This window comes from Bufo gargarizans, chromosome 3 (assembly GCF_014858855.1).
Source record: "Bufo gargarizans isolate SCDJY-AF-19 chromosome 3, ASM1485885v1, whole genome shotgun sequence".
Lineage (NCBI taxonomy): Eukaryota > Metazoa > Chordata > Amphibia > Anura > Bufonidae > Bufo > Bufo gargarizans.
Genome location: NC_058082.1, coordinates 554,418,691 through 554,445,994, shown reverse-complemented (window position 1 = coordinate 554,445,994; position 27,304 = coordinate 554,418,691). Strand labels below are relative to the sequence as shown.

Genomic DNA, 27,304 nt, shown 5'->3' with positions numbered 1-27,304 from the left:
CTCCTAACCTCACTTTCTATGGCCTCCGGGATTTTTTTTTTGGAGCACCCATATCACGGTAACCCCCCATAGATGTCAACTGGTAGAAATTCAGGGATGTAAATGCTGCACTACATGATCCCGCCAGTAGATGGAGCACTATGACTATCCATGGTGAGAACAGAGCCGGATTCTTGGACTGTGACTTTTGAAACGTCATGAAATCTGCACCTGTGTTCACCGAACTTCATATTCCACCTTCAAGTTCTCAACCATCCACAAGTCACTGTCAAAATACATAAAATTGAAACATTATTGATTAAAATGTTTTTATACAGTGTTGCTTAGGCTACTTTCACACTTGGGTTGTTAACTCCGGTATTGAAATCCGGCAGAGGATCTCAATACCGGAATTAAACGGATCCGTTTTGATTTTGCACATCAGGATGTATCTGTCCCGTTAGGATGTGGTTGTGTGAAATAAAAAAAAAATGAGGATCAGTCACTAAATACATTGAAAGTCAATGATGATGGATCAGTTTTTTTAGGCTCCTAGGCTGTTTTCAGTGATATCTGTTTTTTTTCCATTTTCATGACAGTTTGCAGCAGTTTTGTGTTCAGAACGCAAGACATCCTGATGCATCCTGAACGGATCTCTTTCCATTCGGAATGCATGGGGACTACACAGAAACGTTTTTCATACCATGCAGGGGTGAGTTTGGTAACCACATGGCCCATGCAAATACATGTGGCCTCCAGACACCATGGCTCTCCTAACGGCACACAGCTGAATACATTGATGAAGCAGGCAGCCGGCAGCTCCGCCATTCACCCAGCGACCGGTGGTCTGGCGCTGGCAGGTGCAGTGAAGTGATGTCATCAGGCCGGCTGTGCCGGACAGACCAGAGGACATCTACACTGAGAGATCTGCTGTTTGTCATGGGAATGTGGGCTAGGTGTGGAGAAGAAAGGGGCACCAGGTAGTGTTGGTGGGCATAAGGGGGTGTCAATGTGTGAGAGACAACATAATGCGCCATTATTTTGTGTTGAGGCGCATAAAGGGGCATCATAATATGTTGGGGGCACAAGGATGGATTATTCTCAGTTGGGGCACATAAGGGGGCATTGCTGGGTTGTAGGCACATAGGGGGCATCATAGTGTGTGAGGGGCACATAAGGAGGCATCATTTTGTGTTATGGGCATATAAGGGGCATCATATCATGGGAGGGGCATTTAAAGAGGCCTTATCCTGTGTTGGGGAATGTTAGGGGGCATTATTGGGTTGCGGGCACATAGGGGGCATCATATTGTGTGAAGGGCACAAATATAAGGCATTATTGTGTTGTGGGCAAATATGGGGCATCATATTGTGTGAAGGGCACAAATATAAGGCATTATTGTGTTGTGGGCACATATGGGGCATCATATTGTGTGAAGGGCACAAATATAAGGCATTATTGTGTTGTGGGCAAATATGGAGCATCATATTGTGTGAAGGGCACAAATATAAGGCATTATTGTGTTGTGGGCACATATGGGGCATCATATTGTGTGAAGGGAACAAATATAAGGCATTATTGTGTTGTGGGCAAATATGGGGCATCATATTGTGTGAAGGGCACAAATATAAGGCATTATTGTGTTGTGGGCACATATGGGGCATCATATTGTGTGAAGGGCACAAATATAAGGCATTATTGTGTTGTGGGCAAATATGGAGCATCATATTGTGTGAAGGGCACAAATATAAGGCATTATTGTGTTGTGGGCAAATATGGGGCATCATATTGTGTGAAGGGCACAAATACAAGGCATTATTGTGTTGTGGGCAAATATGGGGCATCATATTGTGTGAAGGGCACAAATATAAGGCATTATTGTGTTGTGGGCACATATGAGACATCATATCATATAAGGAGGCATTTTTCTGTGTTGGGGCACATAAGGGTGCATTATCGTGTTGTGGGCACATAGGGGGCATCATATTGAGTGAGGGGCACATAAGAAGGCATTATTCCATTTTGGGGCACATAAGGGGCATCATATTGAGTGAGGAGCACATAAGGGGGCATTATTCCATTTTGGGGCACATAAGGGGGCATTATACTGTGGGAGAGCACAATAACGACAGTGTTATGGGGCAGAACTTACCTGTGAGAAAGGGGCCCCTGACATAACTCTGCTTGAGGCCACGGAAATGCCAAATCCATCCCTGCCTATGTAAATTGTGGCCACAAGAGCTTGCATTCTAATGGGGGCCAATGGTAGAAATAGCATAAAACATTGTAACCACCCATAAGAACTTCTTACCCTTCCAAGACCAATAAATGGCGGGTAAGCAGTGTGCAGCATTCTCCCCCTGCCGGTGCACACTCTTCCCTCCTGCTACTGTCAGTGATATACCATTGTCTGTCTAGTCCCCAGCATCAAATTTGATTTGGCCACTTTGGGTATGTTTTAAGTTTGTTTCTTTTTTTAATCTAAAAATCTTCCAAATCTCTTCTATAAACTTATCTGGTGCAATCCTGTCTGCCACCACTAGAGGCATAAGGTATTACTGAGTGCAATGTATATTCCGCACACAGGAAGCTCCCGAGCTCCCCCTAGTGGCAACTTGAAGGCAAAAAAAATTTGGGGAATTGATGGCTGCCTGTATGTATCTAAGGAATTAATGATGGACCTAAAAACCAAATGTGCTTCTTTGCTCATACATTGTATCTAAACGCATTTTGATGGTCCCATTGACTGCATGGTAAGGCTGTCTAATCTCACTTGTTGGTCCTAGACAATGGCTGCAGACGCAGCAGACCGCACACAACATGTAAAGTGCATGCAACGGGTCACACAGACCATAAAGAGCTGCGTGGACATATTATTAGTGCTCTGCCCTGTCTGCATTAGATAAAGAGCATCTTTAGCTAATCCGGTTGAGTATATTTATGCTACCCCTTTATATACCGCAGGTATTAGTCACAGAGGAGCAGGGCGTGCGCGGGACCATCAAATCTTCGTCTTTGTATTCATGAACATGAGTTCATTTCATTCTCCCTTAAAGCGTTTTCAGGTTAAATCTCTCCTGTAAACATTAGCAATCTGCTTTGTGAAAATACATCCTACACAAAACACGTTCCTCCTCTATATGCAGAAACACACGGAACCGCAGAGCGCTCACCTCTGGCTGCAATCCAAGGTTTTAGAGAATTTAAAAGGGATTCAATAGTAGATGTGGATGTATGTAGCTCTCTAATATATCTTATTAGTAGATAATCTGATATCACATTTTTCTCTGCCTGTAGGATATTGTAACAGGGCAAACAGACAAGGAGGGGTAGGGGGGAGATGCAGCTGCAGTTTCTTTCTGTCTATAAGACTGCTGTAAGGGAGAGACGGGAACAGAGGTGGGGAGGCATCTGCTTAACTAAAGAAAAGACGGCTATGATAGGACATCAACAGGAGCCCGCGCACTCCACAGGTATGGTGAGATAATTTAACCCCTTCCCGATGTGCACTGTACATGCACAGCGCTGTAGGTAGTTCACACTCATCACCATACAAGTACACTGCATGGATGCCCCCGGCTCAGGACGTCCACCTGGCACCCTGCAGGAGAGCTAGAGATGACCTGGTATAACTAGACATCCTGGATCCATACACAGAGGTGATACCATTACAGGCAGGATTATAATGACAGATAAGCAGATAACTGCAGGAAAGTGATCTGTGCAGACCAAGAAGTGGTGACTATTATTAGGCTTAGTGGCCAGTGCGAAAAGTGCAAGATTTTATGGCTTTTGTTTAAATACAGATATTGACATCCAACAACGCAAGTGTAAAAGTAGCCTTAGACTCCTTATGCCTACTAGGTGATCTGTACAAGAGGAAATACTTTCCCTGTGTAAAAAAAAAAAAAAAGTTACAAAATCCCATACCTCACCGATCCACTGCCATTCCTATGCTAGTCCGGTCCGCCACTGATCTAAACTTTCACGCATCTCTTGACACAAGTGGAGACCAATGGTGACCTAAAAAAAAAAAATCACAGTTTTTCTGAAAACAATTAGCAAAACAGGGCTAAACTGGTCATGATGAGACTTGTAGTTCTCTTATCACTATTGTGATGTTCTGCAGTAGCTGAGGTGTATAATAGGCATTGTTCACATCTGCGGTAGTGACATTCGCTGTTCTGCTCTGTCATAGGCGCACAACAGCAAAAATCACGGTAGTGCCAAAACAGGCGCATTCGAACATGAGGGGCTCAATTCAGAATCTTGCTATGGGGCCAAATTATTTGTATGTACTCCCCTGACTATGTCATTTACAGAAGCTGTCAAAATGCAAAAAGCACAAAAAGATACAAAGTAAAATAAATCATTTAGTGAAAATAATTGTTTCTCGCTTCGTCATGTTTCGTCACAGCCCTCGACAAGTTCAGTTTCTACTGCAACATATGACTATGTTACTATAACGATGGTACTTTTCAGATCCAATCATCCCCACCCCGACACATCAAGCACTCACATTAGTTCCATTAACACAAAAAAATTCATGGCTTAATCAAAAACATCTGCTTAGAATGTCCATGTTAACGGAAATGTGAAAATTAGCCAACGTTGATAGCACAAGCATAACAGGTGGCGGTTTTCGTTATTTTTTATTTCATTTTTTCATTTTTAGTTTGTAGTTTATGTTTTTTTTTTTTTTTTTTTCCTGGCACATGATGATACCACAATCCTCACTCGCTGCTTGTGCCCAGTTTTATTTCCACCTGGAGTATGAAGCCTTTTTCCCCCCACAGACGAGTCTCTATATCATAGCTCGCGCATACTACTGACAGCGAAAAGACAGTAGGCGGATTCATTCGGCACATCTGTTTGTTGTGTGTAAAAGCGTCTCTCTCAAGTGTAAACTGTAAAGGGGTTGTGGGTGTGTGGGCGTTCTATATATTTACTGCAATGTATGCCTCAAAATGTTACTGGCAAGAAGCGTATTCTACAGCGACAACGCAAGACGTTGCTCGCTTAATGCAGAGACACATTGCATTGAAAGCTACAGCTATACGGTAACATTTCTGTAACACTGTATCAATTTGACTAGATATTAACCGGTTATCAGATATTCTGCATTATCAGATGCCAGTATGGAACATGTATAAAAATGGTGGAGAGAGTTCAAAATATAATGCTCACACAAAATATGTTACTGTAATATGGTGTTGTTTTTAATTAGAATATTTCATTTTAATTCTTCGGTTTTGGGATTGTGCTGTACGAGAGATCTGGATTAACAGAATTTCTGAATTATCAGATGCCAAATCAAAAGTGTTTTACTATTTCTGATAAATATATAGGTTAATCAGTAGGAGATATATACAGATAACACAGTAATAGATAAATATGGAAAGGTAAGAGATAGATAGATAGATCTGAGATAGATAGATAGATAGATAGATAGATAGATAGATAGATATGAGATACATAGATAGATATTAGATAGATATGGAGAAAAAGATATCAAATAGCTAGGTATGTAATAGGAGATAATAGATAATTTATATATACAGTGCCATGAAAAGGTATTCATACCCCTAGAACTTTTCCACATTTTTTCATGTTACACTCACAAACTTAAATGTATTTTATTGAGATTTTATGTGATAGACCCCCCCAAAAAAATTTGGAAAGTGAGTATTGAATTTGTATACTTTGTAGGACCACCTTTCACCAATTACAGCTGCAGTCTTTTGGGGTTATGTCTCTACCAGATTTGCACATCTAGAGGCTGAATCTTTGGGTCATTCTTCTTTGCAGAAGAACTTGCGCTCAGTCTGATTGGATGGAGATTGTCTTCGAACCTAAATTTTCAAATCTTGCCAATGGGATTTAGGTCTGGACTGTGACTGGGCCATTCTAACACATGAATATGCTTTAACCCCTTAAGGACACAGGGCGTACAGGTACGCCCTTGTGCCCTGGTACTTAAGGACACAGGGCGTACATGTACGCCCTGTGCATTTTCAATCACCGCCGCGCGGCCGGCGGCGATCGGAACCCCGTGCCTGCTCAAAACATTGAGCAGGCACTTGGGGCAAATGCGTCGGGGGGTCCGGTGACCCCCCCATGTATGCGATCGCAAAAAACCGCAGGTCAATTCAGACCTGCGGTTTTCTGCGTTTCCGGGTTATTCGGGTCTCTGAAGACCCGATAACCCGGAACAGGATGGTGATGGTGGTGTGATTTCACTCCACCAATCACCATCCAGCGATCCTGAGTGGTGATGGTGACATCACCACTCAGGATCGCTTTCTGATTGGTCAGGGGGCGGTGCGGCGGCAGATTCAAAAGAGGCAGGCGCCCCTCTCCTCCTCCTTTTGTGTTCCAGCGCCGGAGGAGAGAGGAGCTGCCTGCTTGTGTCCACCATCGCTGCCAGCACCCCTGATCTGTGCCCCCAGGACCCGATCTGTGCCCCAGCACCCCATCAGGTACATAGGGACAGCTAGGGAAAGTTTGGGATAGGCAGGGAAAAAAAAGGGAAAGTTAGTTTTTTTTTACTTTTTATTGCATCACCCTAGTTAGGGTGTCTGGGGTCCACAGCACAGCTGTGTGACCCTAGACCCCCCAGGGGTGCTGCCACTTGCCCCCCTCCCCCTGCCACTTGCCCCCCCCCCCCCCCACCTTTTTTGGGGTGCTTTTTTTTTTTTTTTGAGTTCGCTGACTGTGACCGGCACTTAGCGTCCGGCCACTGTAAGCGCATCGCACACCCCACCGCTGATCAACTTCGGACGGTTGATCAGCAGTTTTGAATTTTTTTTCCTCACTTTTTTGCCCTTTTTTTTAGTTAGTTTTATTTATTTTTTTCTGTTAGTTTTAGGGTGAGTTCGTGAACACCCGTGCCCCCTCACACACGCACACCAAATAAAGAGTTACACACACGCACATATACACGCAGACACACACTCCCCTATGGCCCGCCGGACGTTCTCGGCCGAGGAGGCATACGCCCAGCTTGCCTCCGAGTCCGAGAGTCCCAGTGAGGATGAGGATGACCCCACATTCCTGTTGTCATCCGCATCCTCCTCATCATCTAGCGATGATGATGAGCCCCCAAGGCGGCGGAGACGCCGCCAGGCGGAGCAAGGGGACCGCCATGTTAGGGACCCTGTGGCCCACACTAGTACGAGCAGCTCTGGGGCTCGTACTGGTTTCCCGGCCCACCAGTTAAATCCACCGGAGCACCCTGCCGGTGAACTTGTCTGGTGTAGCCCAGAGCGATACGAGCCCGTGATTCCTGATTTTGTAGGCCAATCAGGAATCCAGATTTCCACAGTGGGCTACACTGAATATGACTTTTTTTGTCATTTTTTCAGTGACTCACTGGTAAATCTGATGGTGGAGCAGACGAATCTGTACGCCCAACAGTTCGTCGCTCAACACCCGGGCTCCTTTTTGGCCAGGCCCGGTGGCTGGACGCCGGTCAGTGCAGCCGAAATGAGGACATTTTGGGGCCTCGTGCTGCATATGGGCCTGGTCAAGAAACCCAGTGCCAGGCTGTACTGGAGTGGGGACGTCCTATATCAGACCCCACTTTACAGTACGGTTATGACACGCTCCCGGTTTGAGGCCATCAGGAAATGTCTGCATTATTCCGATAATGCAGCATGTCCACCCCGAGGTGATCCTGCCCATGACCGTCTGTACAAGATACGGCCGGTCATCGATCACGTTGGGGCCAAATTCATGGAGGCCTATGTACCTGGAAGGGAGGTCGTGGTTGATGAGTCTCTCATTGCGTTCAAGGGGAGACTCATTTTCCGCCAGTATGTGCCTTCCAAGCGGGCGAGGTATGGCGTGAAGCTATACAAAATTTGTGAGAGTACCTCAGGGTACACTTACAAATTTCGTGTGTACGAGGGGCGAGATTCCCGGATTCAACCACCAGAATGTCCCCCCACTCTGGGTGTTACCGGGAAACTCGTGTGGGACCTTATGTACCCACTGCTGGATAAGGGTTACCACTTGTACGTGGATAACTTTTATACCAGTATCCCCTTGTTCCAGTCCCTTGCCGCCAGATCCACGTCCGCTTGTGGGACCGTGCGGAAAAATCAACGCGGCCTCCCTGCCCACCCCCTCCAGGTACCCATCCCCAGGGGTGAGACCCGTGCCCTTACCACTGGAAACCTGTTGCTGGTCAGGTATAAGGACAAGAGGGATGTCCTTATGCTGTCCACAATTCATGGTAACGGCATCACCCCTGTCCCTGTGCGAGGTACCGCGGCAACGGTCCTCAAGCCCGATTGTATCGTCGCCTACAATCGGTATATGGGAGGAGTTGATCTCTCGGATCAAGTCCTCAAGCCATATAACGCCATGCGCAAAACCCGGGCATGGTACAAAAAAGTTGCGGTCTACTTGGTGCAGGTTGCCATGTACAACTCTTTTGTACTATCCCGAAGCGCTGGCAGCACAGGGACATTCCTCCAGTTCTATGAGGCAGTCCTCAAGGCCCTGATCTTTTCGGACCGGGAAAGAGCAGGCCGGAGTACCTCGGGAACTGTAGGCGCCCGGATCGTCCCTGGCCAACACTTTCCAGGTGTGGTCCCCCATACTGGAAAGAAGGGACGAACCCAAAAAAAGTGCAGAGTGTGTCGCAGGAGGGGGATACGGAAGGACACGACTACTCAGTGCGACACATGCCCCGATCATCCGGGCCTCTGCATTGACGGTTGCTTCAGGGAGTATCACACTTCCATGGAGTACTAAATTTATATCCCAATTTAGGACTGACATGGGATAAAAAAAAAAAATGGTTCTCAGACTTGAGACACCCAAAAAAACTAAAATAATTTATTAAAAGTAGACATAGGTATTGCCGCGTCTGTAATAATCTCCTCTATAAAAATGCCCCATGACCTAACCCCCCAGATTAAGGCTGCTTTCACACTAGCGTTCGGTATTCCGTTCGTGAGCTCCGTTTGAAGGAGCTCACGAGCGGACCCGAACGCAGCCGTCCAGCCCTGATGCAGTCTGAATGGAGGCGGATCCGCTCAGACTGCATCAGTCTGGCGGCGTTCAGCCTCCGCTCCGCTCGCCTCCGCACGGACAGGCGGACAGCTGAACGCTGCTTGCAGCGTTCGGGTGTCCGCCTGGCCGTGCGGAGGCGTGCGGATCCGTACGGATCCGTCCAGACTTTCAATGTAAGTCAATGGGGACGGATCCGTTTGAAGATGCCACAATGTGGCTCAATCTTCAAGCGGATCCGTCCCCCATTGACTTTACATTGAAAGTCTGGACGGATCCGTACTAGGCTATTTTCACACTTAGCTTTTTTTTGCTAAAATAATGCAGACGGATCCGTACTGAACGGAGCCTCCGTCTGCATTATTATGGGCGGATCCGTTCTGAACGGATCCGCCCGAACGCTAGTGTGAAAGTAGCCTAACACGGTCCAGAAAAAAAAAAAAGGTGCAAAAAAAGTTTTTTTTGTCACCTTACATAATAAAAAGCAAGCGATCAAAAAGTCATATAGCCCCCAAATTAGTGCCAATACAACCGTCATCTCATCCCGCAAAAAATGAGCCCCCACATAAGATAATCAGATAAAAAAAAAAATTGAAAATGACTCTTAGACTTTAGAGATACAAATTTTTTTTTAGGGTATCAAAAAGGATAATATAGTCTAAAACCTAAATTATTGTAAAAAAAAAGTTGACTTATTAGGTATCGCCACGTCCGTAAGAATCTCCTCTATAAAAATACCCCATGACCCAACCCCCCAGATTAACACAGTAAAAAAAAAAAAAAAAAAATAGGTGCAAAAAATTTTTTTTTGTCACCTTACATAACAAAAAGTTTCATAGCAAGCGATCAAAAAGTCATATAGCCCCCAAAATAGTGCCAATAAAACCGTCCGCTCATCCCGCAAAAAATGAGCCCCCACATAAGATAATTGGCTAAAAGAAAATAAAAAAAATTACACTTAGACTTTAGAGATACCCAAAAAAAAAAGTTGTATCAAAAAAGATAATATAGTCAAAAACCTAAATAATTGTAAAAAAAAGTAGACTTATTAGATATTGCCGCGTCCGTAAGAATCTCCTCTATAACAATATCCCATGACCTAACTACCCAGATTAACACGGTTAAAAAAAAAACAAAAAAACGGTGCCAAAACCGCTATTTTTGGCACTTTTCCATTTCAGTCCGTTTTTTCCGGTAAGAAAACAAGGGTTAACAACCAAACAAAAGTTAAAATTTATTACCCTGATACTGCAGTTTACAGAAACGCCACATTTGTGGTCGTAAACTGCTGTATCCGTAAAAGGGAGGCTGCAAAAGGAAAGGACCGACATGGTTTCTGGAAGGCCGATTTTGATGGCCTTTTTTATTGACACCATATCCCTTTTGAAGCCCCCCTGATGCCCCCCTAGAGTAAAAACTCCCTAAAATTGACCCCATCTAAGAAACTACACCCCTCAAGGTATTCAAAAATGATTATACAAACTTTATTAACCCTTTAGGTGTTCCTCAACAGTTAATGGCAAATGGAGATGAAATATCAGAATTTCAATTTTTGGTAACCTTACCTCACAAAAATGTAATATAGAGCAACCAAAAATTATATTTACCCTAAAAATACTCCCCCAAAAAATGCCACCTTATCCCGTAGTTTCCAAAATGGGGTCACTTTTAGGGAGTTTCGACTCCAGGGGTGCATCAGGGGGGTTGAAACAGGACACGGTGTAAATAAACCGGTCCATAAAAATCAGCCCTCCAAAAACCAAACGGCGCACCTTTCACTCTACGCCCCGCTGTGTGGCCGTACAGTAGTGTACGGCCACATATTGGGTATTTCTGTAAACGGCAGAGTCAGGGTAATAAAGATACAGTCTTGTTTGGCTGTTAACCCTTGCTTTGTTAGTAGAAAACATGGGTTAAAATGGAAAATAAGGCAAAAAAATGAAATTTTCCAATTTCATCCCCATTTGCCAATAACTCTTGCGCAACACCTAAAGGGTTAACGACGAATGTAAAATCAGTTTTGAATACCTTGAGGGGTGTAGTTTCTTAGATGGGGTCACTTTTAGGGAGTTTCTACTCTAGGGGTGCATCAGGGGTCTTCAAATGGGACATGGTGTAAATAAACCAGTCCATAAAAATCAGCCCTCCAAAAACCAAACGGCGCACCTTTCACTCTATGCCCCGCTGTGTGGCCGTACAGTAGTTTACGGCCACATATTGGGTGTTTCTGTAAACGGCAGAGTCAGGGTAATAAAGATACAGTCTTGTTTGGCTGTTAACCCTTGATTTGTTAGTGGAAAAAATGGGTTAAAATGGAAAATTAGACAAAAAAATGAAATTTGCAAATTTCATCCCCATTTGCCAATAACTCTTGCGCAACACCTAAAGGGTTAACGACGAATGTAAAATCAGTTTTGAATACCTTGAGGGGTGTAGTTTCTTAGATGGGGTCACTTTTAGGGAGTTTCTACTCTAGGGGTGCATCAGGGGTCTTCAAATGGGACATGGTGTAAATAAACCAGTCCATAAAAATCAGCCCTCCAAAAACCAAACGGCGCACCTTTCACTCTACGCCCCGCTGTGTGGCCGTACAGTAGTGTACGGCCACATATTGGGTATTTCTGTAAACGGCAGAGTCAGGGTAATAAAGATACAGTCTTGTTTGGCTGTTAACCCTTGCTTTGTTAGTAGAAAACATGGGTTAAAATGGAAAATAAGGCAAAAAAATGAAATTTTCCAATTTCATCCCCATTTGCCAATAACTCTTGCGCAACACCTAAAGGGTTAACGACGAATGTAAAATCAGTTTTGAATACCTTGAGGGGTGTAGTTTCTTAGATGGGGTCACTTTTAGGGAGTTTCTACTCTAGGGGTGCATCAGGGGTCTTCAAATGGGACATGGTGTAAATAAACCAGTCCATAAAAATCAGCCCTCCAAAAACCAAACGGCGCACCTTTCACTCTATGCCCCGCTGTGTGGCCGTACAGTAGTTTACGGCCACATATTGGGTGTTTCTGTAAACGGCAGAGTCAGGGTAATAAAGATACAGTCTTGTTTGGCTGTTAACCCTTGCTTTGTTAGTGGAAAAAATGGGTTAAAATAAAAAATTTGACAAAAAAAAGAAATTCTCAAATTTCATCCCCATTTGCCAATAACTCTTGTGCAACACCTAAAGGGTTAACAACGTATGTAAAATCAGTTTTGAATACCTTGAGGGGTGTAGTTTCTTAGATGGGGTCATTTTTGGGTGGTTTCTATTATGTAAGCCTCGCAAAGTGACTTCAGACCTGAACTGGTCCCTAAAAATGTCGTTTTTGTAAATTGCTGAAAAATTTCAAGATTTGCTTCTAAACTTCTAAGCCTTATAACATCCCCAAAAAATAAAATATCATTCCCAAAACAATTCAAACATAAAGTAGACATATGGGGAATGTAAAGTCATCACAATTTTTGGGGGTATTACTATGTATTACAGAAGTAGAGAAACTGAAACTTTGAAATTTGCTAATTTTTCCAAAAATTTGTTAAATTAGGTATTTTTTGGTGCAAAAAAAAATATTTTTTTGACTTCATTTCACCAGTGTCATGAAGTACAATATGTGACGAAAAAACAATCTCAGAACGGCCTGGATAAGTCAAAGCGTTTTAAAGTTATGAGCACTTAAAGTGACACTGGTCAGATTTGCAAAAAATGGCCTGGTCCTAAGGTGTAAAAAGGCTGTGTCCCTAAGGGGTTAAAGGGAACCTGTCACCGAGATTTTGTGTATAGAACTGAGGACATAGGTTGCTAGATGGCCGCTAGCACATCCGCAATACCCAGTCCCCATAGCTCTGTGTGCTTTTATTGTGTAAAAAAACCGATTTGATACATATGCAAATTAACATAAAAGAGTCATATTTTCAAGCTCTGACTCATCTCAGGTTAATTTGCATATGTATCAAATCAGTTTTTTTACACAATAAAAGCACACAGAGCTATGGGGACTGGGTATTGTGGATGTGCTAGCGGCCATCTAGCAACCCATGTCCTCAGCTCTATACCCAAAATCCAGGTGACAAGTTCCCTTTAAATATGCTTTGATCTAAAGCCTTCCATTGTAGCTCTGGCAGAATGTTTTGGGTCGTTGTCCTGCTGGAAGGTGAACCTCCGCCCCGGTCTCAAGTCTCTTGCAGCCTCTACCAGGTTTTCCTCCAGGATTGCCCTGTATTTAGCTCCATCCATCTTCCCATCACCTCTGACCAGCTTCCCTGTCCCTGCTGTAGAAAAGCCTCCCCACAGCATGATGCTGCCACCACCATGTCTCACAGTGAGGATGATATGTTCAGGGTGATGTGCAGTGTCAGTTTTCTCACACATAGTGTTTTGCATTTAGGCCAAAAAGTTCCACTTTTTCACTGGTCTCATCTGGCCAGAGCCCTTTCTTCCAGATGTTTTCTGTGTCCTCTACATGGCTTGTGGCAAACTGCAAATGGGACATCTTATGACTGCTTTCAAAAATCTTCCTTCTTGCCACGTGGAGTACATGACTAATAGTTGTCCTGTGGACAGATTCAGCCACCTGAGCTCTGCAGCTCCTCCAGAGTGACCATGGGCCTCTCGGTTGCTTCTCTAATTAGTGCTCGATTTGCCTGGGCTGTCAGTTTAGGTGGACGGCCGTGTCTTGGTAGGTTTGCAGTTGTACCATAGTCCTTCCATTTTCTGATGATGGATTGAACAATGCTCCCTGAGATTTTCAGAGCTTAGGATTTTTTTTATAACCTAACTCTGCTTTACACTTCCCAACAACTTTATCCCTGACCTGTCTGGTGTGTTCCTTGGTTTTCATGATGCTGTTTGATTACTAATGTTCTCTAACAAACCTCTGAGGCCTTCACATAGCAGCTGTAGTTATACTAATTTCTGCATGCGACTGGTCACACAGAATTTATATTTAGGGGTATCACAGTACAGGGGGATAAAGACAAATACACACCACACTTTTCATATTTGTATTTATTTAAAAAAATTGAAAACCATGTATAATTTTCTTTTAACTTCACACATACTACTTTGTGTTGGTAAATCATATAAAATCCCAATAAAATACATTTAAGTTTGTGGGTGTAACGTGAAAAAATTTGGAAAAGTTCAAGTGTATGTATGAATTCCTTTTCAAGGCACTGTATATATACAGGCGATAGATAGATAGATAGATAGATAGAGTGGGGATTCGCTCTGGTAGACAGGTTATCGGACGCAGTATAGAGGCAATAACAAAGTCTTTAACTTAAACAGTTCAGTGTTTATTTGCACATTAAGTGACAAAAAAAAAAAAACAGTTTCCAGAAAAAACTATTGATTCTGGTGTTCGTTTACACCAGGCAGTAACGCAAAAGTCCTTGTATAAAGCAGAATCCATGTGCTTTCACACAAACAAGGTAGCAGGCCTTAGTCCCGGCCCAAACTCCCAGGCCCCAACAGAGACTGGCAACGCTCCACTGTCAGAGAGGAGTAATCCACCCCACCTGACAGTGCTGCCTGTGTTTTATATCCCAAACCAAGACCCGGCCTGGAACGTGGGGTGTAGCCACCCACCCATTACTTTGACTACTCCCAATAGGAGCCGTCCCGGGTTAGCTTTGCAGCCATACTAAAACAGCTGAAGTGTCAGACTTCAATCTGCAAAACTGACACTTTGAGAAAAACCGGCTCTTACCTCACCGAGGCCAGGAACCTCAGTGACACGTACTGACCATCAATGACGACCCCTTGTTCCTTCCTACAATAGATATAGATAGATAGAGGCATATAGCTGATAAATATTTAATTGGTAGGAGATAGATTAATCCTGACCAAATTCCAAACTATATTTTCTGAAATGCAGCCCTCTCTTTTGTGTATTCATAGTGATACAAGGTGAACCATCCTCGGCTTCATCTTACTCGAGGTGAGTTTGGGAGGTGAGCCTGGCTGCTTCGGGTGTAGATGCAGTCTAAGACAGTACACCTCGCTTCATTGTGCATGTGCAGTAAAGTGAGGTGCACAGTCCTCGGCTTCCACCACAAAGCGTGCATGCACCTCCGTTATTTAACTACATAATGCAGAAATTGGCGGAGGTGACAGCAGCATCTTTAGAAAACTAAGTCCTGGCAACATAAGAACATGTTGGTGCTGGTTCCCCTCCATCCTCAATTTACTATGAATAGACTAAACACTTGTTGCCTCTTATATTCAAGTCGCCTGTTCTGACTTCTTGGATAAGAGATCCCTTGTGGCATCTACTAATGAGAGCCAACACAGTGCCCATAGAGAACTACTACACAACCTGAGCCTAACTGCGTAGTTACTGTATAAATGTCAATCTTCACTGTAGTTCTAGAATTCTATTCCTGAACAATAAATCTCTTGATGAACGTAGGTCCGCACTAAATAGGAGAGTGTTTTGTCCTATTAATAAAACATGAGCCATGGGGATTGAGGTTACTGAATTACACTTCATGCATCGATCCATATTGTTTATTATATTTAGACGCAGATTAATAGGGGTGCAGTTGGCCGGTGTAATGGACTTTCTTAATCCAAGTCTGTTCTGGTTCTTTTACAGGCATCAGAAGCATAAAAAAACGACCCAGGATCCTCTTCCCTACAAGATAAATTAACAATAGTCAAGATAACAAATGAAGGACACTTTCTTCTGCCCTGCAGGGTTCACGAGACCACGATCTAAATAGATTTGTAAGAGACGGAAACCTGCATTGGACAATTCTGTGATTTTATAATGGCGACAGCAATGATAGAAACTGCAGTGATCAGAGCAGCACTCGGTTACAGCACGCCGGATGGAGAAACACACGGACTGCTCCTCGGCATTCTACGCGCTGGAGAATATTTTGGAACCTTAGTGCGTATGATCTAGGATAGGTTTCTCCTTGCATTATGGTGGACCTATATTTGGGAAGGGGGTATAGGGAGTTCTCAATGACAGTGGCTATCACTGCGCTCTTATAGCAGCTGGGCATTTGGGTTCTAGGTGACCTCTGCATGTGCTGTCTACCCTGTGATTATATGGGCTTCCTACAGTCTTCTGTCATACCATGAAACAGAACCAGCTTTCTATTAAATTGGCCACAGTTGGAATATTTCCAGGATGTAATGTTAGTAAATACAGTTCTGCTGCAGAACATCTTGGTGCTGAAGTCTTTTTTTATTCAAAATGTATCCATTTGCTATAGACTTCTCCTGCTGTTTTAATCTGTGTTTGTCTAATGCAAGATCTTGATTGAGGGGCTGTGGTGCTTCAGTCTCTTGGGCAGGACATGGCGATCACTCACCCTCATCTCCTCTCTCGGCAGGCACAGTGCAATAGCCACCTGTTTAAATTACTGGGTGGAAGGTCCTAGAAGGGCTCTAGTGAAGCTACACCGTCTGCAGTTATGAATCTGTCAGAGGTTCTTGAGCAGCTTCACTCACATGCAGTGAAGAAAAAACAGGTCTGGTACAGGACTTTCATCAAACATATCATTCTTGCTATCCTCATTGGCGTATGCCTAAATATTAACAGAAAGATACTACACAGGGTGGAGACCTACAAGGCATGCAGTATGAAATCAGTGTCGGGATCTCTCACCTTTAGGTGTTGTGTGACCATATATTAGAGCATATATTTAATGAGGATGTTGCCAGTGATTGACCGTGAGTGCTCTCCTCTTCTGGGATCTTGAGAATCAGAAGACTAGACAGGAATCTACATTGAAAAGAAAAAAGGCATTCACCTGGCACAAACCTCTTCATATGGATAAAGAAGCTCTAGAAATTCTTCTAGATGTTTAAAGCTTTACTGATTGCCTCACAAAACAAAGCAGGTCTGTACTTCTACTTCATGTCGAAAATAGACGTATACATCTTTGTAGACCTGAAGAAGTTCAAAGAATCCCGTTTTCACTTGATCCATATGCCTCGAATTGACCTGAAGAAGTGAAAAGTACCTCAAAACACGTAGCTTTGTTGAGACCCATGCATACTTGTTTAAAGACCATGCATTAGTTTCTGGAGCTTTTTTATCCAGACTAGGGTTGCATCAGACAAGTCTGACATTTCTTTTGGAACTGGATTCATTTCTAGTAGTCTGCTTTAAAGTCTTAGGCTTAGTTCCCAGATACCAGTTGTGTATGGCCATTTTTTAAGAATGTAGTTTTTTTTTCTGTCCAGCGCAGGGAGACATCCAGCATGGATACCACCAAACCCAAAAATGTTGATTAGCTCTGACATCATAAAGATTAATTATCTTGAGGTTCTTCTAATGTTCATTTTGTGTTTTCTCACAATTTTCAAGATCTCTGCTTTCTGATGTGGATAAAAGTTGGATTACTGGGCGACCAGCATGATAACTAGTAGAAGCGTGGCAAGAAGGAGCTTATATGGAGCAGAGGTTAGACATACAACTCTGTGGGATTTACAGAAAGAACCGAAAGGTATTTAAGTTCTTTGCAACTTTTTACAAAAATTTTTTCTAAGATGATGAATCTACAGTATAGTAGTCAAATATACACTACGTGCAGAATTATTAGGCAAATGAGTATTTTCACCACATCATCCTCTTTATGCATGTTGTCTTACTCCAAGCTGTATAGGCTCGAAAGCCTACTACCAATTAAGCATATTAGGTGATGTGCATCTCTGTAATGAGAAGGGGTGTGGTCTAATGACATCAACACCCTATATCAGGTGTGCATAATTATTAGGCAACTTCCTTTCCTTTGGCAAAATGGGTCAAAAGAAGGACTTGACAGGCTCAGAAAAGTCAAAAATAGTGAGATATCTTGCAGAGGGATGCAGCACTCTTAAAATTGCAAAGCTTCTGAAGCGTGATCATCGAACAATCAAGCGTTTCATTCAAAATAGTCAACAGGGTCGCAAGAAGCGTGTGGAAAAACCAAGGCGCAAAATAACTGCCCATGAACTGAGAAAAGTCAAGCGTGCAGCTGCCAAGATGCCACTTGCCACCAGTTTGGCCATATTTCAGAGCTGCAACATCACTGGAGTGCCCAAAAGCACAAGGTGTGCAATACTCAGAGACATGGCCAAGGTAAGAAAGGCTGAAAGACGACCACCACTGAACAAGACACACAAGCTGAAACGTCAAGACTGGGCCAAGAAATATCTCAAGACTGATTTTTCTAAGGTTTTATGGACTGATGAAATGAGAGTGAGTCTTGATGGGCCAGATGGCTGGATTGGTAAAGGGAAGAGAGCTCCAGTCCGACTCAGACGCCAGCAAGGTGGAGGTGGAGTACTGGTTTGGGCTGGTATCATCAAAGATGAGCTTGTGGGGCCTTTTTGGGTTGAGGATGGAGTCAAGCTCAACTCCCAGTCCTACTGCCAGTTTCTGGAAGACACCTTCTTCAAGCAGTGGTACAGAAAGAAGTCTGCAAGGTAAGAAAAACATGATTTTCATGCAGGACAATGCTCCATCACACGCGTCCAAGTACTCCACAGCGTGGCTGGCAAGAAAGGGTATAAAAGAAGAAAATCTAATGACATGGCCTCCTTGTTCACCTGATCTGAACCCCATTGAGAACCTGTGGTCCATCATCAAATGTGAGATTTACAAGGAGGGAAAACAGTACACCTCTCTGAACAGTGTCTGGGAGGCTGTGGTTGCTGCTGCACGCAATGTTGATGGTGAACAGATCAAAACACTGACAGAATCCATGGATGGCAGGCTTTTGAGTGTCCTTGCAAAGAAAGGTGGCTATATTGGTCACTGATTTGTTTTTGTTTTGTTTTTGAATGTCAGAAATGTATATTTGTGAATGTTGAGATGTTATATTGGTTTCACTGGTAAAAATAAATAATTGAAATGGGTATATATTTGTTTTTTGTTAAGTTGCCTAATAATTATGTACAGTAATAGTCACCTGCACACACAGATATCCCCCTAAAATAGCTAAAACTAAAAACAAACTAAAAACTACTTCCAAAAATATTCAGCTTTGATATTAATGAGTTTTTTGGGTTCATTGAGAACATGGTTGTTGTTCAATAATAAAATTAATCCTCAAAAATACAACTTGCCTAATAATTCTGCACTCCCTGTATTGTTACAAGGGTCCAGGACCTATGATATAAAACCTATGAATCAGGGCCACCAACATTCTCTTAATATTATATGCATTCAAGTCCATGACAAGTTTCTTAGGATCTTCATGAATTCTGTGTTTTCATCTATCACGTTGCTCTTTGTTCTCCTCCCTCCCAGCTCTTCCAAACAGACTTGCCATTTTCAATCAGCTGGGTTGTCACAATCCATCCTGTGACCTTGCATTCGTTTCTCCCAGCATAGATTTTGCTAATGGTACAGGTGATCTCAGTATAGACTGGGCAGCACTGGAACCTCAAGTGAAATCTGCAGGCGATTTCCTAATGAAAAGCGTTCACGATCGAGTTCATTTTAGTGGATTTTCTCAGAACCTTGAAGATGTCTCCAACTCGGGAAGGTTGTTGGACATGCAGAAAGTATGAGACTCATTGAACATATTCTAGTTGAAGAGTCGATAGTCTCTACACTAAACCTCTGTGGTCTTCAGTGGTCATTTTTGCTTGAAGTGGAACAATGGGATTGATTTGGTCAAGGATCCACTTGTTGGCTTTCTCTGCAATTCACGAGCTTTTCAAAAAACGTTGCCAAAACCGAAGTTCAAAGACACGTCCCTCTTTCGTTGTCCAGATTTCACATACCATAGCCTGGACAATTGTAATCTTTGTTTTTTAGAGACACGTCATTACATTTGAAGGTTGTGGTACCAGTTTTTGATCTCATCTTCTTAGGAGAGAATACAGTGCTGTATTCTGGAGATAACCGCCGCTTCTGCCAATTCATGAGCCTGGTCCGAGACGTGCGAAATTCTAAACTTCTCACTTTGAAGCGCTACAACTACGTGACATGTAAGACGTATGGCGATGGTGTGTACCGGCCACTTGAAACGCAACCACTAACAGTTCCCATAGCTTGATGTCATGTTCTGCGTCTTTGTTTCAATAAAAATATTTGTTTGTTTCATTTCATACAAGTGTCTCTTGTTATTGTGCTTTGATGTCAGGGCGCTTTCTGGCTTCGCTTATAGTGGTTTGGCAATTTTGCTGCATCTGGAGCTAGATTTTGGTGTTTATATATTGTGCACTGTAAGAATTACAAAAATAAGTAGGGCTAAACTTTTCAAATTTTCCAAACCGTTTGATTGTAATGTAAGATTGTGTGTTTTTAATTAAAACTAAGAATATACAAAAAGTAAAACTGCATTACTTGTTATAAAGTAGATCAAACTGCAAATGAATTAATGCAAGAGAAAACTTAATAATGGCAACTACTATATACTACTGAAAATGCTGCAGTTGTGACCCCCGGCCTTTACTATTCTGGTCACCTGACCTGGTCGCCCGGTACTTGGCTGAGCCGCCTTCCTCTGTTATGTCAGCCTGTCGGACCTGTTCTGTCCCTCTGCTTGCTTATCTTTCTCCGCCCGTAGAACGCACACACAGTCCCTTCAGCTCTTAAAGAACCAGTATGCACCCTAATTGTCCCCATTCGGGTAATTTAGGCACCTTCTCCAGTGTAAAGGTGTCTGAGCAATAGGTTTTCATAGCCTACTATTATGCTGCTAATGTGTCTGTTCTGTTGTCTGCCCAGGTACTGACTTTCTGCCTGTTTCCTGGATTTGTTCCTGGATCAATGTTTCTAGGTGGCAGATCGCTGTATACACGGCACAATCCGCTAGCCAGAAATCGTCGTTTTGGCTGACCCAGTTGCTCTTTCATCAGGTGATCAACACCTCATTCCCACAGCACAGTTATCGGAAACAAGCAGTCCTACCCTGCATTGAAAAGAAACAAGACAAGCACCCAGGTGTGTGTATTGCAAAAATATTCACACAAGGAAAACTCTCTGAAACATCAAAAGAAAGTGAATCTGTACAACAACAAAAAAAAAGGTATATTTTATCACAGCGGCGTGATGGAACTGCCGCCTCTATCTGATGAGGCATTGTGGCCTTCTGTGTAGGGACCCGGGTCCAATAGTTAAGCCACAACATCTACACCTGGATATGAACACATTTTGACAATTTTTTTTTCTTTCCTGATTGAGTAAAATTGCACTTCCAATAACTCAAAGTCTGCCGTTATGAGTGTGACCCACTGCAGGAAGTCACAGAGCAACCCTTTTTCATCTGAAGGACGCCAATTAGACCAATATCCTTACCGAGGCTCAAAGAACATCCTTTCACTTTCTTTCTGACACACAATTATCTCTCAAATGTATGATTATCTTCTGATGGAAAACCCAGAAACCTTCCAGGCGAAGACTCGGAATGACTAACAGAACTGCTTAAAAGTTTAAGTGTCTGTTTTTTAATAAAAAAATTTCATAAAGAAACAGCAAAAAATTTTAAAAAATCTGAATAGGTTTATAATGATAAGGGAAAATTCTGGATCCCAAAAAATAAAAATAAAGTAGAATCTGAATTGAATTGTCATTTACTAAAATATTGCTGCTTATATTTCTAACTGCAAAGCATGATAAGGCATGATTTAGTGTACACATTGGACAATTTTCACCAGAGTATATACTGCCCACTACATCTATTGGCTGTACACCCATCTGAATTTTTTTAAATATATTTCTGACTTTCACACAATATGCAGACTGGTCATACTGGTGGCCACTGCACAAAAATTCTAATTTTGCACAAAAAAAAAAAAAATTTTTTTTTTTTTAAATCTACAAAATATTAAAGCGTACCTGAGTAAAAAAAAAATTGTCTTTGCTTCTTTGTACAATCATAACTGAAGGAACAGGTCTTTTTTGGGCTTCCCCAATATGTTCTCCTTAGCTATATTATTCCCTGTTTCAGCTGCACAGCTAGATGCATTTCACTCATAAGCAAGGGGCATATCACTTCTGTGAAATCTGCTAGCACAGTTCTGCTGTGACATCATTTCCCTTACTTCCCACTATGTTTTTACTTTTTTAATAATGTTTTTGACTTCACACAACATGCAGACTGGTCATATTGGTGGCCATTGCACAAAAATTCAATTTTGCAAAAACGGGCTACTCAAGTCTCAGACATTGGTGGCATATCATTAGGTTATGCCATTAATGCCGGATAGGTGTGGGTCACAGAGCAAGGAGCAGGTCACAGAGATGGGACCCGCACCTATCTGACATCAATGTCTCAGATGGGAATACTTTAATTTCCTCTTCCCATACGATCTTTATTCCGAATCCATAAACGCCAATACCTAAATGCAGGAAATCATTACTAGTGTGATCTAGAACTGTCTTCTATGCAAAAATAGCAAATTTTGAAAAATTTTAACTTTTTTTGACAGCAGATAAGACTGAATCCTTACTTTTCTAGAAGCACTAAATCTGTAAATCAGGGAACAGAGCAGTAGAGCGTACAAAATTCAACACAGTAAGAACTGAACAGGATGGTATGGTTGTAGTGGCAGGCAGCAGTGAAGGTCTGGTTGTAGTGCTAGGCAGTGGAGGTCTGGTCATGGCAGTAGGGAGCAGTAGAGGTCTGGTCCTGGTGGCAGGCAGCAGTGGATATCTGGTTGTGGTGGCAGGCAGCAGTGGACATCTAGTTGTAGTGGCAGGCAGCAGTGGAAGTCTGGTCATGGTGGCAGGCAGCAGTGGAGGTTGAGTCATGGTGGCAAGCAGCAGTGCAGGTCTAGTAGTGGTGGCAAGCAGCAGTGGAGGTCTGGTTGTGGCGGCAGGCAGCAGTGGAGGTCTGGTTGTGGCGGCAAGCAGCAGTGGAAGTCTGGTCAAGGTAGCAGGCAGCAGTGGAGGTTGGGTCATGGTGACAGGAAGCAGTGGAGGTCGGGTTATGGTGGCAGGCAGCAGTAGAGATCTGACTGTGGTAGTAGGCAGAGGTAGAGGTCTGCTCATGGTGGAAGGCAAAAGTGGAGGTCTGGTTGCGGCAGCAGTGAAGGTCAGGTCATGGTGGCAGGCAGCAGTAGAGATCTGATCGTGGTGGCAGGCAGCAGTAGAGGATAGGTCATGTTGGCAGGCAGCAGTGAAGGTCAGTTCATGGTGGCAGCCAGCAGTAGAGATCTGATCGTGGTGGCAGGCAGCAGTGGAGGTCTAGTCGTGGTGACAGGCAGCAGAGGAGGTGACAGTTAAAGATTTAAACTGAGCATGTGCAACCATCACAGTGAGGTGGACGGATACATTTTATTGAATAGCTCAGTGGCTATATTAAATTTTTGATAATATACAATTAAAACATATTCTGATGTTTGATAAGAATTTAGGTGAGATGAGAGTTTACGAGCAGCACTGGGAAGAAGCAGCAGCCGGCAGATGTAGTGAAGACGGCAGACAAAAAGTTGAACATTTTTAATAAAATTCTGTTGGAAAAATTATTTTTAGTCCAAATAAAATGCAATAATTAAAAATATGTTCCCAGGCGTATGCAACAGCCATTAAACCTATCCATTAATAAGAATTTTTTTGTGGTCCATTTTGGAGTCAGTGCGCGGTAAAGTCGTTTCGGACTGACGCTCCACTGGTCAGGTACTTACCTGTTCTTCTCGGGCAGTAATCATTATGGCTATATGCATAAACCCTTACAGGGGTTCCCTTTCCACAGGATAGGAAATAAGTATCTGACCGCTAGGACCCCCCACCAATCATGCTGTATTTTATTAGGCAACATTCGGAATGTGGAATTTTTCCCCCGAGGACGGTGTGCGGTTTTATCTGCAGCTACTGATGCTGCTGTCCCCCCGTTGGGGTGTGGGTCATTGGGGTATAAAACACATAGATATCACTGCATGGAAACAAATGCAGCAGGATACAAAAACAATGCTACATTTTTCTTTTTAGCTACAAATCGTATGTCTGAACTTTTAAAGCAGGTAAAAGACCAACGATCTTGTTTTCACGTGTCATACAGCAGAGGCTGCAGTACCGTGCGTGGCCTGTGGACAAAGTGGAGCCGTTTCTGGCAGAAAGCAGCTTTTTTTATGGTTCCAGAGAGGGACCTTGTCGCCTGCAGCCTGACCTTGGGCCATGTTGTCTGCGTTCAGTTTCGTAAACTGCCTTAACAGGCAAAGCCACTTTTTTCACGTGCCCCGGTGGGCAGCGGCAGGTCGCCCACACCCGCTGTCACATGGAGAGAACGCGCGACCTGCTGCTCCGTTCACTCAGGACCCCCATTCTCATGATCCGTGGGGGTCCAACAGCTGGGAACAAACTCTTTTAAGGGGTGATCCCAATGCAGGATCCGTGGGGTCCGACTGCAGGGACTAGAGGGGAGCAAATTAATCTGGAAGAATCAGGGGCTCCTCTGCTCGACTCCCCCAGACATCTCGCGCCTGCAGTGTTGCTCTAAGCAGCGGCGCAAGCGCAAAGGATCTGCTGCTGCCACCTGAGCAGCTCAGATGCCGACTGTGCATGTGCCAGAAGGCCTCTGTGTACCTAAGCGCGAGCGGCGCATGCACGGTTGGCATCTGCACTGCTGAGGTGGCTGCTACAGATCCTCTGCGCTTGCGCAGAGGTGAGATTGACAGGACGAGGTGAGACGTCTGGCTCTTTGAATGAAGTCGCCATTCGCTCTTCACTCGCTGGGACCCATCGTTGCCAACAGTCCTGAATTTGTAGGGACTATAAAAATGGGCAGGGCTTACATGGCGGTCCCGTTGTTTGGGGGCGCGTTCCGCAGGAGCAGAAGGGTTTATACTTGATAATGGGGTCCCCCAGCAATCACAGAATGGGGGGCCTCGAATGAGACGTAGCGTTCCACTGACTACCACCACATGACCTGTGAATTGTCCTTTTTATTAATATCATAAAGTTTCATGAAATAACAGGGTTTTCTCTGGTAGAAACCTCCAGATCACACATAGTGGGAAATCTGGACCATTCCCCCCAAAAAATTCCTGTCAGGATAAAAGCGCGGGAAATATTTGGCTCATTTACACAGTGTCCTGCCGGGGGTCGGCCGCTAGGGGGAGTCCTGCTGCTCGGCCGCACATCCTCTCCGCTCTCCTGACCTCATCCACCTGCCGGGGCTCCAGACTGCTCTCCCACCTCCCCGCTGCTCCTGTCAGCCGCACTATTCCATAGGCTGACCGTCCTCGCTGCGTCACTGGAACGAAAGCCTCCCATTGGTCCGTTCGGCTGTCCGTCATCCCAAGGGGTCATTTCAGTTTACGGGGCAGTAAATAAATAAATAAGTCTCCGAAAATTAGAAATGCGTAGAGCGTAATAAAAAACAACAACACAGGAACAGTCTGGGACACACTAACCTGCTGGGTACGTAAGTGGGCGGGGCTGACAATGATCGATGTGCCATCAAACCAATGACTCGTCAGAAACACCCAGAAGCTTCAAAGCCGGCTAGTGACGCAGCTCGGAGACACGGGCCTGGACACGTGATGTCGCTGTATGTAAATGAACCATCAGCAGGCAACCAGTGTCGCACGAATCCAAAAAAACGAGTGTCACTCCCGACTAATCAGAAACAGACAGTTTAACTCTCCGCCCCACCAAGATTAAGCGGCTTCCTAATCAACCAATCGCAGCCTCCTTAAACACAAACTTGCTGGAAGAGAACCAATGGCAAAGGAGGATTTTATTAAGAGAGGCGTGGCTCTAGCGAGGAGCACTCGATTTGTTTTTGGGCGTAGCCTGGACGCGCGTGTGGCTCGGCGCCACTCCCTGATTGTCAAGCCCTTCAACCAATCACCGCGTGAGGTAGCGGGCGACTGGCCAATGGCGGGCGGCGGCGGGACCGGCTGAGGGAATTTCGGGTGACAGCTGACAGAGGAATGGAGGATTTGGTGAGCGGGGCCGAGGAGGAGGACACTGCGGGAGCCGAGCGCAGGTAATCACCTCATGACTGACCGCGGCACGGAAGGTGAGGGGGTGCGCGCCGTGTGGGGAAACCGCCGCTGAGGAAAGGGGTGTGGAGCCCGGAGACCCCTCCTCTCTGTCCTCCCTCCTCATGGAGCCCACTCCCCCAGTGTCCCTACATGACTCCTCAGCCCTGTCACTGCCCGGCCGCCAGCTGCGGCTCCGCTCTATGCAGTAACCTATAGGAGCTGTGACAATATCCAGGGATCTCAACTCTCCCGGAGGTTCAGGGAGTCTCCCGCTATTAGATAGCGGCTCCCTGACACCCGCATGTGAGACAATATCTCCCGGAAAGGTTTATCTCAGTCAGATAGCAGAGCAGAGAGATAAGAGAAGTGACAGGACAGAGTTTAGATTACAGGTTGAATTAACCCTTTAGGGTCAAATTGGCTTCTCAAGGAGATATATATGTTAAAGGCATCCCTTCTGTCTCATTCAGTAGCTATATAACTATTGAAAGAGATGCATTTTTTTTTTTAAATACATTTACACATTTAACCCTCCATTTTAATTATATTATTTACCCCAGTGTTAAATTCACACCCCCTGGATGCTTTAATCATATATATAAATATGATAATTTGGGGCAGGGTAATGAGCCCGGTCCTCCACACCATTGAGAAAAGTGTGCAGATACTTCATATGTTTGGAAAATGTAATAAAAAGTTCGTGAAAAAAAAACCTCCCTGAAATGAGAAGTGCACCTCCCTGAAATGAGTTTTTGCAGGTTGGGATGTCTGCAATATCTGCTCTGTATAATAATGTACAGGACCTGTGACAGTATCTACACTGTATAATAATGTATAGGAGCTGTGACAATATCTACTCTGTATAATATCTACACTGTACAATAATGTATAGGAGCTGTAATATCTACACCATATAATATCTACTCTGTACAATAATGTACAGGAGCTGTAATAATATCTACAGTATATAATCTATAGGAGCTGTGATAATATCTACACTGTATAATATCTACTCTGTACAATAATGTATAGGAGCTGTGATATCTACACTATATAATATGTGACAATATCTGCTCTGTATAATAATCTACACTGTACAATAATGTATATGAGCTATAATAACATACAGGAGCTGGGATAATATCTATACTGTATAATAACCTACAGGAGCTGTGACAATATCTGCTCTGTATAATAATCTACAGGAGCTGTGACAGTATCTGCTCTGTATAATAATCTATAGGAGCTGTGATAATATCTACTCTGTATAATATGTGATAATATCTACACTGTACAATAATCTATAGGAGCTGTAATATCTACACCATATAACCTATAGGAGCTGTGACAATATCTGCTCTGTATAATAATGTACAGGAGCTGTGATTATATCTGCACTGTATAATATCTACACTGTACAATAATGTATAGGAGCT

At 43.7% G+C, this 27,304-nt stretch overlaps 1 long non-coding RNA gene across 1 annotated transcript; it reads right to left on the bottom strand.

Moving 5' to 3' along the window:
* LOC122932789 lies at nucleotides 1-25,465 on the bottom strand. Its single transcript, XR_006388343.1, has 3 exons — nucleotides 25,293-25,465; nucleotides 3,910-4,002; nucleotides 1-265 (listed from the first exon to the last, which is right to left on the bottom strand). It is a non-coding gene; the product is annotated as an uncharacterized LOC122932789 (long non-coding RNA).
* Between the last annotated feature and the right edge of the window lie 1,839 nt (nucleotides 25,466-27,304).